Raw genomic sequence first — 14,936 nt, 5'->3', positions numbered from 1 at the left:
CTCCAGGGCCTCGGGGGAGGCGCTTTCCCTGCGCTCTTGCTTAAAGGCTGGCTTTGGAGGCTGGTACAGCGTCTACGGCCATACTACCCTGAACACGCCCGATCTCGTCTGATCTCGGAAGCTAAGCAGGGTCAGGCCTGGTTAGTACTTGGATGGGAGACCGCCTGGGAATACCGGGTGCCGTAGGCTTTTGCCTCCTTTTGCCGGTCAGCGGCCCCGCTTTCAACTCTGCCCCTCCACTTGCCGCCCATTTCATGCCAGGGCTGCTGCCTGCTCTTTTGATCTTTCCTTTCATTTGCTTTCCTTCTGACCTGCCCCTTTCAAACCTGCTTGCACGTGGAAAGCATCCCGGGCCCCAAATGAGCTACTACGCCGAGAATTGCTAGGCCAAAGGCTGACCGCCGACCAATGTGCTTTCACCGCTGGAGAGTGCCAGCTGCTGGACATCAAGTGCTCCACAGGAGAGCTGCAAGTGGAATGCATCTGCAGGCTGTTCTGTTGAATTGCATTCGAAGACAGCCACGAATGGACAGGAACCACGCAAGGCGAAAGCTGCGTGGGGAAAGCCTCCAGGGCCTCGGGGGAGGCGCTTTCCCTGCGCTCTTGCTTAAAGGCTGGCTTTGGAGGCTGGTACAGCGTCTACGGCCATACTACCCTGAACACGCCCGATCTCGTCTGATCTCGGAAGCTAAGCAGGGTCAGGCCTGGTTAGTACTTGGATGGGAGACCGCCTGGGAATACCGGGTGCCGTAGGCTTTTGCCTCCTTTTGCCGGTCAGCGGCCCCGCTTTCAACTCTGCCCCTCCATTTGCCGCCCATTTCATGCCAGGCGCTGCTGCCTGCTCTTTTGATCTTTTCATTTGATTTTAACAGCCACAAATTGACAGGAACATTGCAAGGTGAAAGCTGCATGGGGCAATCATGCAGGGCCTCATGGGAGGCACTTTCCCTGCACTCTTTTTAAAGGTTGCATTCGGAGGCTGTTGTAAGTCATTGTATAAATCTATGCTCCAAATCAGTTGCACGGAAAACATGTGCAAAGATAATACACCTATCATTAGAATTAGTCTTGAATATATAAGCAGTGTAAAATGGAACTGAAAAAGACTTCACTTTCTTCTCAGATGAAAACCAATCATTTTCGAAGATAGACTATTTATGGATATCTAGCGAAATTTGCCCTAAAATATGCTCTGATCATAATGTAGTTTTTATGGACCTGAAAGTGTTCATTCAGGTTTCCTTCAGATGGAGAATAAATGATGATTTGTTGAGAAGTACTTCAATTGTAAATAAAGCACCAAAGGACTATTTTGAACTAAGCATGAATCCGAATCGAAACTAGAGTTATTTGTGATGCCAGCAAAGCAGTAATGAGAGGATTTCTTATTCATCAAAATTCAATTAAGAAAATGTCACAGAATGAGAAGGACGATAAAATTATGGAGCGATTAAAAGACAAAGAGAAGAAGCTTATACGAAATCCAAAGAATTTCCGGGGGGGGGGAGAAATTAAAGCCCTACACATTCAATATTCACAGGTTGTAAATCAAGAAATAGAATAGAAGTTAAGGAGGATGAGACAAAGAAACTTTGAATCTGCAAATTAATGTGGGAAACTTCTAGCCTGACAATTAAAAAAGAAACAAAAGCAAAGTACTATCACAAGTATTGTAACAGAAAGAAAATCTGTAGAGACCTCTGCAAACATAAAATATTTTTATAAGTATAACAAACTGTATAGAAAAGATAAAGAGGACTAGGCAAAAATTGAGCAATTCATTAAAACTAATGGTTTGCAGAAGATTCCAGAAGATAAAAAGATTTTACTAAAGGGACTAATCACAAGACAGGAAGTGGAACATGCAATGAATTCAATGCAATTTGGCAAGATGGTCTATCAGTGAAATATTATAAGACATTGAAAGATTGGCTCATTCAACCTCTGGTAGAAGTATGTAATCTGATTTTACGAGGGGGCAAAGCACCTGAGACCTGGAAGGAAGCTTATATTACTATGATTCCCAAGCAGGGTCAAGATAGATCCATTGTCAAGAACTACAGACCAATCTCCTTACTTAATGTGGTTTACAAAATTTTTGCAAATATATTTGCTAGCAGGCTAAAGTAAGTTTTGTCTGAGTTTATACATAAGGACCAGGCAGGATTTCTGCCTGGAAGATATATGAAAGATAATATTAGGGAAATTATTGATATTTTGGATAAGCTGGAAGCAAGAAAGAACTGCAAAGAAATGTTAATGTTTATTGACACAGAGAAAGCCTTTAACAATGTATCTTGGAATTTTATGTTACATAACTTTGAAAGTATGGGGGTTGGTCAAGACTTTTTAAATGGTATTGAAGCGATCTATCAAGAACAAAAAGCCAAAATTATTGTAAATAATGTGGTATCGGAGGAAATTAGAATTGAGAACGGAACCAGGCAAGGGTGCCCACTTTCCCCTCTGCTGTCTATTTCAGTCCTAGAGGTCTTGCTAAGTATGATTAGAAACGATGAACAAATGAAAGGTACAGTGGTACCTCGGGTTACATACACTTCAGGTTACAGACTCCGCTAACCCAGAAATAGTACCTCAGGTTAAGAACTTTACTTCAGGGTGAGAAGAAAATTGCGTGACGGTGTGGCAGCAGTGGAAGGCCCCATTAGCTAAAGTGGTGCTTCAGGTTAAGAACAGTTTCAGGTTAAGAACGGATCTCCAGAATGAATTAAGTTCTTAACCCGAGGTACCACTGTATCACAGTAGGATCCAAACAATATAAATTAAAAGCCTTTACTGACAATTTAGTATTGACATTACAAGATCCAGACTCCAGTGCAGCAAAAGCACTGGAGCTGATACAGGAATTCGGACAGGTAGTGGGATTTAAGTTAAATAAGAGAAAAATCAAAGTATTAGAGAAAAATCTGGATAATGACGAAAGAAAACTATTGCAAGAAAAGATTTCGTGAAAAAAGTTAAATATCTGGGGGTGAATCTGGGGAAAATTTGAATTTGTACAAAGATAACTATGAGAAATTATGGAATGAAATTAAGAGACATTTAGAGATATGGTCAAATTTAAAATTGTCATTAATGGGCCAGATTTCAGTGGTGAAGATGAATATGTTGCCAAAGATGTTATTTCTGTTCCAAGCCCTTCCAATCATAGACAATGTGAAATGTTTTAAAGAATAGAATAAAGCACTATCTAGATTTATCTGGCAGGGGGGGGAACCCAGAATTAAATATAAATTACTTATGGATTCTAAAGAAGGAGGGGGATTTTCCCTGCCAGATTTGAAAATCAACAACAATCTTTATTATGGTCCAGAGACCCAACAAATTGTTACGAAGCAATACACAATTCATACAGTCTACCTCCAAGTTAAACAAGCATTTTGTTCAGAATGTAGGGATCATTAGTTCTTGCAACCATCGATAAAAACTTTGCCACTGCTAATGTTCTAGCATTTGTCCGGTCTTCCAATAGGAACCTGACATAGAGTGAGCCTCTGATTTTCCCGGGAAAGGTACCAGCAAGGGTAGTATCAGTTCAGCCCTGGCTTGCTCATATTTTGCACAGTGCAACAAAATATGTTTTATGGAATCAATGTCTTGAGCACACGAGCAAAGTCTGTCCTGGTAGGGAACTCCTCTCAACCTGCCATCCAACACTGCAGAAGGAAAGACGTTTAGTCTGGCTTTGGTGAAAAGCCTTCGATAGTTTGGTACTGTCAGGTTTTTAATGTAAGATGTTAACTTAAAGACATGCCCATATTGTACTCCTACTGCCAGCGGACTACAGACTGTGTGTGATCGAGATTGCAAGTCACTATGAGCATTATCCCATAATCTTTGCTTTAACATCTTTTGGGCGCCTTCATAACCCAGGTAATACAGTGGGGGGGGGTGACAGACCAATAGAGGTTGCTTTTTAGCCATGATTTTCTGCCATTTGCTGACAAATTCCTCATTGGTCAGGTGTTGGTACAAACCCTTCCCTATATCAAACACTGAAATCCTGAGCCAATGTTTTAGGGCAGCCCACCACGCTTTAGTTGAAATTGGGCATTCACCAGCTTCTAACATAAGTATGGAGTTGGGGACACAGTTGGGTACCTGCAGCAGAGATTGTAGAAATTTTGCCTGAAAGCCATCTAGCTTTGGCAGGTCCCCATTATGCCAGACATTTGCAGCGTACAGGAGTTGGGAAATGGATTTTGCGTTGAAAACCCTTAAGGCTGCTGGAACATATTTGCCGCTCTTTGTGAAAAAGAATCTGAGTATGGCTAGCTTTGTGATCTCCACCTTTTGAAGGGAGGTTTGCCAGTGGTGCTTCCAAGATCCTGTATGATTGAATGTGAGCCCTAGGTAACTGAAGTATTTGATCTGTTCAAGGTTATGGCCATCCAGCACCCATTTAGACCGGGAGAAGCTGCTTTTGAAAACTACAGTTTTAGATTTTTCATAATTAATGGATAAACCATTTCCAGAACAGTAATCAGAAAATTTCCTCAGCAGATAATTCAAACCCGGTCTGGAACGTAAGATGATGGTTGCGTCATCAGCATATAACAGCAAGGGGGTCCTTCTCATTCCAATTTTTGGAAGGTGTCCATCTGGGTCCATTAAGCTCTCTTCTAGGTCATTTAAGAATAGACAAAACAATGTGGGGTCCAGAATGCATCCCTGTCTCATCCCCCTAGTCATCTCGATGCTGTTTGATAACTGTCCCTGTCGACCGCATTGGACCTGCAGTTTGTTTCCATTGTACAGGGCTTTTATAAGAAAGAGGAGTTGTTTGTGCTGCAAAATCAGATTTAATTTGGACCATAGCTGGGATCTGGGGATGGAGTCAAACGCTGATTTCAGATCCATGAAGGCCACAAAGTTTACCCTGTAGAGGCCTGGTATACTTCTCGGCTAGGAAGGACAGCATTAGACAGTGGTCTGATGTTGAATGGTTCTCACGAAAGACTGCCTGGGCTTCAGATAGTATATTATGTTCATTTAGAAAAGTTGTCAGTTTGCTACTGAGGAATCGGGCATACAGCTTCCCAATTATTGAGAGCAGGCTAATTGGCCTATAATTGGAGTGTACATTTGGGTGGCCTCTCTTAAAGATTGGGACTACTATAGCATGTTTCCAGCTATATGGTACCTTACCCGAGTTATTTACTACCGTAAAAAGTGCTGCCAGAAGCAGAGCCCACCAGTGCTGGTTTAATGTAATCAACTCCGCTGGGATAAAGTCTTTCCCCGGAGCCTTTCCGCTCTTCAGATTCCCAATTAATGTATGGCCTTCCTCCACAGTAACCGGCCTCCAATGAGGGAGCAGTGACAGTTCTGCCCTGTTATCCTGGAAGCTGGAAGGGAGGTTTGGATTTTCCATAAATATATTTCTGAAGTGGTTCTCCCAAACCTGAGCTGGAATAGCACAGCTGGGGGCTGAAGAACTATTTTTCATTGAGTCAGAGACCAGTTGCCAAAAGAGTTTAGTTTCATTGTTTAGTGAGGCATTCAATAGCAGGAACCAGGAATTTTGTTCAAACTGCATTTTTTATTTTATTTTTTTGAGGCCAAAAGGGCGTTATACTCTTTTTTGATTTTGAGATAAGATGGAGGTAAGTAATTTAGTCCAGCATTTCTATAGACCAAATAAGCGTTCCTTAAGGCTTCCTTCTTTGTGCAGCACTCTTGGTCAAACCAACAGCGCCCTTTAGCAGTGTGTGGCTTGCCGGCTGAGTTTATGTTCACAGAGACCACATCCTGCAAGGACTCAATGAGATTTTTGTAAGCCGTCAGGGAGGAATCTATTGATAAATTGTTTATTATAATTGATCTTAACTTAATTGCAGTTTATGAATTCAATCTATTCTCAACTGCAATTGCTATCTCAGATGTCCATTTTTTTTCTACGCAATGCTGGTTCATTTGCTTTATCTATTTCCTCATGTTCTATGTAAGAGTGCTGAATTGAGTTTTGGCCAGTAGTGGAGACGATTAGAGGTAGGTGATCACGTTCAGTCCTATTATCTATGTTGAATTTTTTAATTGATATGATTTGATTTGAAAATCTATTTTGAAGCAGCTGCGCTTTGCTGGATTAAAGAGTGGATACAACTAGAGGATACCAATGTTTTAGACTTGGAGGGATTTGACAATGTGTTTGGATGGCATGCATATTTATGGTATGATAAAGTAAAGGCCCATAATGCATTTAAAAATCATGTAATTAGGAAATTGTTGTACAATGTTTGGATAAAATATAAAGATCTTTTAGAAAGGAAGACGCCCAGATGGCTTTCACCAATGGAGGTGAAGGCCCCAAAAAAGTTAAATATGGATATCAAACGGTTGAGACATTCAGATTTATTATTGGAGGATAAAGGATACAAACGAAAACCATTTGATCAAGTTAAAGATAAGTTAAATTGGCTACAATACCACCAGATTAATGAATTATATAAATTAGATAAGAAAAATGGTTTTGCTTCTGAAAAATCTAAGTTGGAGACAGAGTTGTTGGATTCTAAAGTTAAAAATCTGTCTAAAATGTATAAATTATTGTTGGAGTGGCATACAAAGGATGAACAAGTTAAATCAGTGATGATAGATTGGGCAGGAGATGTAGGACATAACATAATGTTTGAGGATTAGGAAATACTGGAAGAAACGGGTCAGGTTCACTGCATGTACAATGTTAAAGGAAAACATAATGATAATGATGTATAGATGGTATCTGACTCCTGTTAAATTAGCAAAGATTTATCTGTGATAATCTATGTTGGAAATGTAAAGAAAAAGAAGGTACCTTCTATCATATGTGGTGGACCTGCCCCAAGGTGAAAGACTTCTGGGAAAAGATTTATAATGAATTGAAAAAAATGTTGAAATATGCATTTATAAAGAAACCAGAGGCCTTTCTTCTTGGAATAACAGGTTTGGAATTGCCCAAGAAAGATGTTAAATTATTTTTGTACGCCACAACTGCTGCTCGAATCTTATTAGCTAAGAAGTGGAAAACGCAAGAAGTACCAATAGTGGAAGAATGGCAGATGAAGACGATGGATTTTTTGGAGCTAGCCGACCTGACTGGAAGAGTCCGTGACCAGAAGGAGGAAGAGTACCAGGAAGAATGGCCAAAATTTAATGATTATTTAGTTAAATGTGTTAAGTTAAGCTACAGTGGTGCCCCACAAGACGAATGCCTCGCAAGACGAAAAACCCGCTAGACGAAACGGTTTTCCGTTTTTCAAGGCGCTTCGCAAGACGAAGTTCCCTATGGGCTTGCTTCGCAAGACGAAAACGTCTTGCAAGTCTTGCAAGTTTTTTCCCTTCCCCCCCCTTTTTCTAAGCCGCTAATAGCGCTAAGCCGCTGTCAGAGCTGCCCAAGGTCCCAGCTCACAAAGGACCAACGCCAGTTCTTGTTATATACAAAAGTCTTTATTGAAGTTCAGTTTCGATTTCAAAGCCGTGGCGCGCAGCTCTACGTCTCAACTCTAGACCGCTGAAGCTCCGTCTGAATCTCCTCCCCCCAGACACCAGTTTAAGACTCTAGCCTTGCTCCACCTCTTCCTTTGCTCTTTCCTCCTCTGGGTCCTCCTGTCCGCTGGGGTCTTGCCCTTTCTAGACTCTTCTGACGCTGAGTCCCCTGAGTCTTCCCCCTGCCTCCGGCGGGCTTTAGGACCTGGTTCCCAATCCGGGTTTTCTGCTGTCCCGCGCGCCCGTACATTTGAACTTGGCGCGCGCGCCCAGCCGGCAACCTTCCTTCTGACCGTTTCACTGCTCCTGTCACTGCTTCCCCCCTCGGGGGGGGGGGTAGCTGGACCTGACTTCCCCTCCGTTCCCTCACTCTCCGATGGAGGCATGGCCAGCCCTGACTCATCTTCTCTCCCTACTGGAGGAGACGCTGGCCCTGATTCATGGGACTCTTCCCCCCCACTCCGCTCTGGTGGGGGAACTGGTCCTGATCTCCCGCTGCTGCTTTGGGAGTCCCCGCTAGCCCCTTGCTTCTGGTCTGTCCCCCCTGGGACCCCCCTTGCCCTGGCCATCGGCACCCCCCTCTGGGAATCTTCTGAATCGCTGGAGAAGCTCATGGAATCTCTCGGGCCACTGACATACTCCCCTACGCTGCCCTCAGATTCTTCCCCTTCGCTCTCCGTTTCCTCTCTCCCCTGTGTCTCTGCTCCTGAACCCCTGACAGCCGCTAATAGGGATGCTTCGCAAGACGAAAAAACCGCTAGACGAAGAGACTCGCGGAACGGATTATTTTCGTCTTGCGAGGCATCACTGTAATTGGAAAAAGCTTGCAATTACCAGGTAGGCTTAGGATTTAAATATGTAATGTGATGAATTAATATGTTTAATGCTGAATTGGAAAGAAAGAAAGAAAGAAAGAAAGAAAGAAAGAAAGAAAGAAAGAAAGATGTTAAGTTAATTTTATAAGAATACTGATCTGGAAAACTGTTAAAATGATATACATTGAAATTCAACCAGGGGGATACAAGGAAGTCACTTAACAATGTTCATAAGAATAGCTTTAATAAGGTTATGATTTATGTCTGTTTGTGTGTTTATAATTTTGTGAAAATCAAAAAAAAAAATGGGGGGGGGGGAATCAGACTTCAAAGTCTATTCAGTGTTTAAGCACATACAAATTCATAATCAAGTAGAATGAGCCCTGACCATCCCTGTAAATAAAGGGACAGAGAATTTTGTCTGCAAATGGTAAGGCTGAAATAACAGAGAATGTTAAAGATCTTATGAATTCCAACTCTCTGGCCATTTTTACCCATACATAAGGGAGCAGATGATTGTTCTGCGAATGACACAATGATAGCCCACATTTTTTGATAGAGACCTGCACCCCAAATTCCTGTGCATAAAGGAGGCAGTACTCCCAATTTCCTTTGCCTGGGCTACAGGTGTGCAGGAAGTATGATTAATTAGTACTGAGTTAACAGAAATTTAATTTGACCAACTTCTATTGCTGGCTTTGGTGAAAACGTGAATTGCTGGGTTTAATGCTAACCCTATTTTTAAATACTACTTACCCTTCCCTTCCTTTACTCAAATGGTAATTTAGCCAAAAGATGCAACACTTTTAATGGTATAATAGATTTGCTGAAACATGAACTCTGCACATGCACAGAGACTATGTCAACTTAAAAGAGGTGGGGAGAGAGCTGACTGCAGGGAGAAATTTATGCAAATTTCTTTATGTAAAACTTGGAACCGTTCAGGAAAAACACCCTTATGTGCCCTTTGCTCCAGGGACTACTTAAGAAAAAACAAAAGGGTTAAGTACTGGACCATCAAAAGTTAAGAGGTTGCCAAGGTCCAAATCTAACATGCCCAATTTTTCCCACAGGTGAATATCAGAGCACTCCCACTTTGAGTTCCTCTCTTATGTAGTGTTTTTTTAAAAATAAATTTTATAACAGGTTTTGTTTTGTGTGTATATGCCTATGCATTTTAGAAACAGCATTTCCTGACAGATTTCCACATGAAAAAATTTTCCCTTTCAACAATACGTGAACCTCACAACCCCACTAACAAAGTGTTTGTCCCTTCTTTTCTCCCACAGCACCAAAAAATAAAAATACAGTGGTACCTCGGGTTACAGACGCTTCAGGTTACAGACTCCGCTAACCCAGAAATAGTACCTTGGGTTAAGAACTTTGCTTCAGGATGAGAACAGAAATCGTGTGGTGGTGGTGCAGCAGCAGTGGGAGACCCCATTAGCTAAAGTGGTATCTCTGATTAAGAACAGTTTCAGGTTAAGAACAGACCTCCAGAATGAATTAAGTTCTTAACCAGAGGTACCACTGTAAAAAAAATAGGGGATATGCTTAAAGGCTGCGTTGGGAGACTGGTGCTGTGTCTATGGCCATACTACCCTGAATACGCCCGATTTCATCTGATCTTGGCAGCTAAGCAAGATGGGAGCATATTCACCCAGTGCTTTTCAAACTGCACTGGCTCCCGGTAGAGTTACAGGGGCAGATTTAAGGTGCTGCTTTTGACCTTTAAAGCCCTTCACAGCCTAGGACTCTCGTACCTACGGGACCGCCTCTCCCGGTATGCCCCACGGAGAACTTCAAGGTCCATAAATAGCAACAACCTAGTGGTCCCGGGCCCTAAGGAAGTTAGATTGGCTTCAACCAGAGCCAGGGCCTTTTCAACTCTGGCCCCGGCCTGGTGGAACGCTCTGCCTCATGAGACCAGGGCCCTGCAGGATCTGATTTCTTTCCACAGTGTCTGTTAGACAGAGTTGTTCCGCCTGGCCTTTGGCTTGGAGCCAATTTGATTCCCTCCCTCTCTTTCTTTTTTTCTTTCCTTCTCCTGCGTTGAGGCTACATTTTATTTTAATATTGTAATATTTTAATGTTGTCTTTTAATTTTGTTTTTAAGTTGTAATCATTCAACTTGTTTTTATTATTGCTTGTAAGCCGCTCTGAGCAAGGCCTTGGCTGGGGAGGGCGGGGTATAAATAAAAATATATTATTATTATTATTATTATTATTATTATTATTATTATTATTATTATTATTAGCAGGGGCAGGCCTGATTTGTACTTGAATGGGAGACCGTCTGGGAATACTGGGTGCTATAGGCTTTTGCTTACTTCTGACAGTCGGCGGCCCCGCTTTGAACTCTTTCCCTCCACTTGCCATCCATTTTGGATCCCTTCCAGTCGGGATTCAGGCCTCATCATGGGACTGAAACTGCCTTGGTCGCACTGGTTGATGATCTCCGGCGGGCTAGGGACAAAGGTGAGAGCTGTTTCCTAGTTCTGCTGGATCTCTCAGCGGCGTTTGATACCATCGACCATGACATCCTTCTGGACCGTCTTGAGGGGCTGGGAGCTGGGGGCACTGTCATACAGTGGTTCCGCTCCTTCCTCCTGGGCCGTGTTCAGAAAGTGGTGGTGGGGGATGAGTGTTCAGACCCCTGGGCTCTCACTTGTGCAGTGCCCCAGGGTTCTGTCCTCTCCCCCATGCTTTTCAACATTTACATGCAGCCACTGGGAGAGATCATCAGGAGGTTTGGGCTGGGTGTTCATCAGTATGCAGATGATACCCAGCTCTACCTCTCTTTTAAATCAGAACCAGTGAAGGCGGTGAAGGTCCTGTGTGAGTGTCTGGAAGCAGTTGGAGGATGGATGGCGGCTAACAGATTGAGGTTGAATCCTGACAAGACAGAAGTACTGTTTTTGGGGGACAGGAGGCGGGCAGGTGTGGAGGATTCCCTGGTCCTGAATGGGGTAACTGTGCCCCTGAAGGACCAGGTGTGCAGCCTGGGAGTCATTTTGGACTCACAGCTGTCCATGGAGGCACAGGTCAAATCTGTATCCAGGGCAGCTGTTTACCAGCTCCATCTGGTACGTAGGCTGAGACCCTATCTGCCTGCAGACTGTCTCGCCAGAGTGGTACAGGCTCTGGTTATCTCCCACTTGGACTACTGCAATGTGCTCTACGTGGGGCTACCTTTGAAGGTGACCCGGAAACTACAACTAATCCAGAATGCGGCAGCTAGACTGGTGACTGGGAGCGGCCGCCGAGACCATATAACACCGGTCTTGAAAGACCTACATTGGCTCCCAGTACGTTTCCGAGCACAATTCAAAGTGTTGGTGCTGACCTTTAAAGCCCTAAATGGCCTCGGTCCAGTATATCTGAAGGAGCGTCTCCTCCCCCATCGTTCTGCCCGGACACTGAGGTCCAGCTCCGAGGGCCTTCTGGCGGTTCCCTCACTGCGAGAGGCCAAGTTACAGGGAACCAGGCAGAGGGCCTTCTCGGTAGTGGCACCCGCCCTGTGGAATGCCCTCCCATCAGATGTCAAAGCGATAAACAACTACCTGACATTCAGAAGACATCTGAAGGCAGCCCTGTTCAGGGAAGTTTTTAATATGTGACATTTTAGTGTATTTTTCATCTCTGTTGGAAGCCGCCCAGAGTGGCTGGGGAAACCCAGCCAGATGGGCGGGGTACAAATAATAAATAATAATAATAATAATTATTATTATTATTATTATTATTATTATTATTATTATTATTATTTCATACCAGCCGCTGCTGCCTGTTCTTTTGATTTTTTAATTTGCTTTCCTTCTGACCTGCACATAGCTATCAACCTTTCCTTTTTTGTGCGGGAAGTTTATCCCAGTGCCATTTCCTGCTGCTATCCCGGATGGTTAGATATCTCGTAGACTGTCCCCGGGGACAGGTGAGGCTGCTGATCCCTTATTTTCAAATCTGAAAGTTGACAGCTATGGACCTGCACCTTTCGAACCTTTGGCGTGTTCGAAGAAGCACGTGAGATAGGTGCTAGATATTACCACAATTATTATAATAATGCAAATTGCAGGAGGCATTAGATTAATATTTTTTTACATTTAAGCTTCTGACTCAATTCTATGGTTCTAATTTTGTCTCAGGTGCCATAATTTCTTCTTTTCAATAGCTCTAGTTATTCGCAGGCTTTAACCACTAGAGGGTGCTGTTGACTGAGTTATATTAGAAAAGTGTCATCCATAAAAATGGTTTTAAGAATATAAGGAAAGCCTGTTGGATCAGACCAATCACCCATCTAGTCCAGCATCCTGATTTCAGAATCCTTTGGGTAACCACCCAGATACCTTTGGGTAACCACCAAGTAGGATTGATGCAGAAGAGCACTCTCCACTGCTGTGGTTTCCCACATTTAGTACTCAGAAACATTCCTGTCTCTAACGGTGGCAGCAGATCATAGCCATTGCAACTAGTAGCCATTGATAACACTTTTCTGCATCTGCTTCAACCCAGTTTTCACAAATTATTGAAACTCAGAAAAAGTGAAGAAATCCATTCTGGGTCAGAACTGATGAAGAACCTCTTACTGCGCAGCTCACTTTACAAATTAAGAATAAATAATGGCCATGCTTTCAAAACTTGTTAGTGTGGTTTTCTTTAGACTTCATTTATGGAGGGGAGCAAAACCACCTCATGAAGTATGCGTTTTTAAAGTTGAATTAAGTAAAGACTGTTTTCTAGCAGACAGAATCCATAAATAGGGTCATTTTGTACTAAAAGCAGTATCTCTGAATCTTTCAGCCCAGGAAGTTATGTGTTCCACATAGAACACCTTATTCCCTTTAGGTAGGCTGAAGATTAACAGAGCCCTGTCAGTTTACACCTTCTGCTTTCTATTACCCAAAGGCAAGGTTACAGTTGCTAGGGTAACCTCATAACAACTGTGTGCACCCATCTGCATAGGATTTACTTTCTCTAATTAAAAGTCCATGGAGTTGATCCATGTCCTGACATATTAGAGGTCACGTCCCTGTTCTGTTAGATAAGCATATACCATTCTTTGGTCTGGTTGTGATGGGAAGGTTGGCATCTCGCTTCAATGTTATTGATTGGAAAGAAGAAGAATCCAGTACTGGGGTGAGCTAGTGATTATCCCCTTCTGATTTGTTCATCCTCAGAGGGAGATGAATAAGATAACACCCACTGTAATACTCTTTGTCTATATTTATCCCATGGCTTATTTTTCGTTAAGAGAATATGTAATGCTCAAATTAGATCTTAGCATTGCTGAATATTTCTCACTCTACATTTCTGCCCATTTATCAATTCCCCCATTTGTTTAAAAGATTATTCAGTTATTTTGGTTATTTTGCTTAAGGACTCAGAGTGGCCGCCAAATAACCCCATGAGTAGAATGTAAATCTATTTGCATATAGTTGGTTTCAGATGCTATTGTCCTAATAGCAATGGGAAGCTATTTCTATGGGAGTTGTCTTATGGAATTCCACTGGTGCCCATCCTGATTCCTATGCTTATTTAACATCTCTATGAAGCTGTTGGAAGTTGTCATCAGAATATGTGGAGTGAGGTGGCTAATGAAAGCCAGCTCTATCTCTACCATCTGAATCAAGAGAAGCAGTTCAGGTGCTAGGACCGAGCTTACCAGTAGTGATGGGCTGGATGTGGGTCTACAAATTTAAACTGAATTCAGTACAACAGAGGTGCCAGGTTCTTAGGTCTGGGAGGTGGAATTGCACACCTCTCAAAGGAACTGGTGTATAGTTTGGGGATCTTGATCCATTAATTTTAACTTGACGCCCGGGTGGCCTTGGTGACTTGGAATGCCAGCTTCCACCTACAGTATATATACCAGCTATGACCTATTCTGGACAAGAATGACTTGACCCCTGTACTCTTATGCTCTGATAACCTTCAGTTTAGGCAACTGCAGTGCACTGTACTTTTGTATTCTCTTGAAGATGGTCCTGAGGCTCAAACTAGTGCAGAATGCAGCAGCCTGTGTGCTGCCACAGAGGCATGGTCAGGAAGAGCAACTGCATTGACTGCCTATTCACACCCAATGAAATGAAATGAAATGAAATGCACTGCATGAAAACTCCATGTATTTAGTGGCCAATTGGTTAGTATGATATAGTACTTAAGATTTTGGGTAAACATACATAACAACCCCGCCCCACCCCACCCCCCCAAAAAAGAATCCAGGGAACTATAGTTTGTTAAGAGTGCTGGAAACTGAAGGGTAAACAACAGTTCCCAGGATTCTTTGGGGGGGACATGGGGACTGTGCATCTTGTTGCAGTAGAAATACTACTACTATATTGTTGTTGTTGTTGTTGTTGTTGTTATGCATTGACATTAATGTTCAAAGGAGGGACAAATATTATAGTGCATAACAGTATAGGTTCAGGGGAGCAGAATGTAGCAATGTATTTTCTGCATTTTTCTTCACTACATTTATAAAAGCATGGAGTAAGAAACATTTGTGCAATCGTTTCCTCCCTGTCGCACACCCCTACAGCAAATGCAAGGGAGTCCTGCTGCTTGCTAATGTTGGCTTCTCTAATGAGGTTGATGCAAGTGCTGCAGGGCTGCATGCAGACGAAATGCGTATTCTTC

General features: G+C 42.8%; 1 protein-coding gene across 4 annotated transcripts in view; it reads left to right on the top strand.

Moving 5' to 3' along the window:
• VWA5B2 (von Willebrand factor A domain containing 5B2) overlaps positions 1-14,936 on the top strand; it is a 132,866-nt gene that overhangs the window by 67,373 nt on the left and 50,557 nt on the right. The gene's annotated exons all lie outside the window — the stretch shown is intronic.

This window comes from Podarcis erhardii, assembly GCF_964252035.2.
Source record: "Podarcis erhardii genome assembly, chromosome: 5".
NCBI classification, from domain to species: domain Eukaryota; kingdom Metazoa; phylum Chordata; class Lepidosauria; order Squamata; family Lacertidae; genus Podarcis; species Podarcis erhardii.
This window is presented reverse-complemented; position numbering and strand designations above follow the sequence as displayed.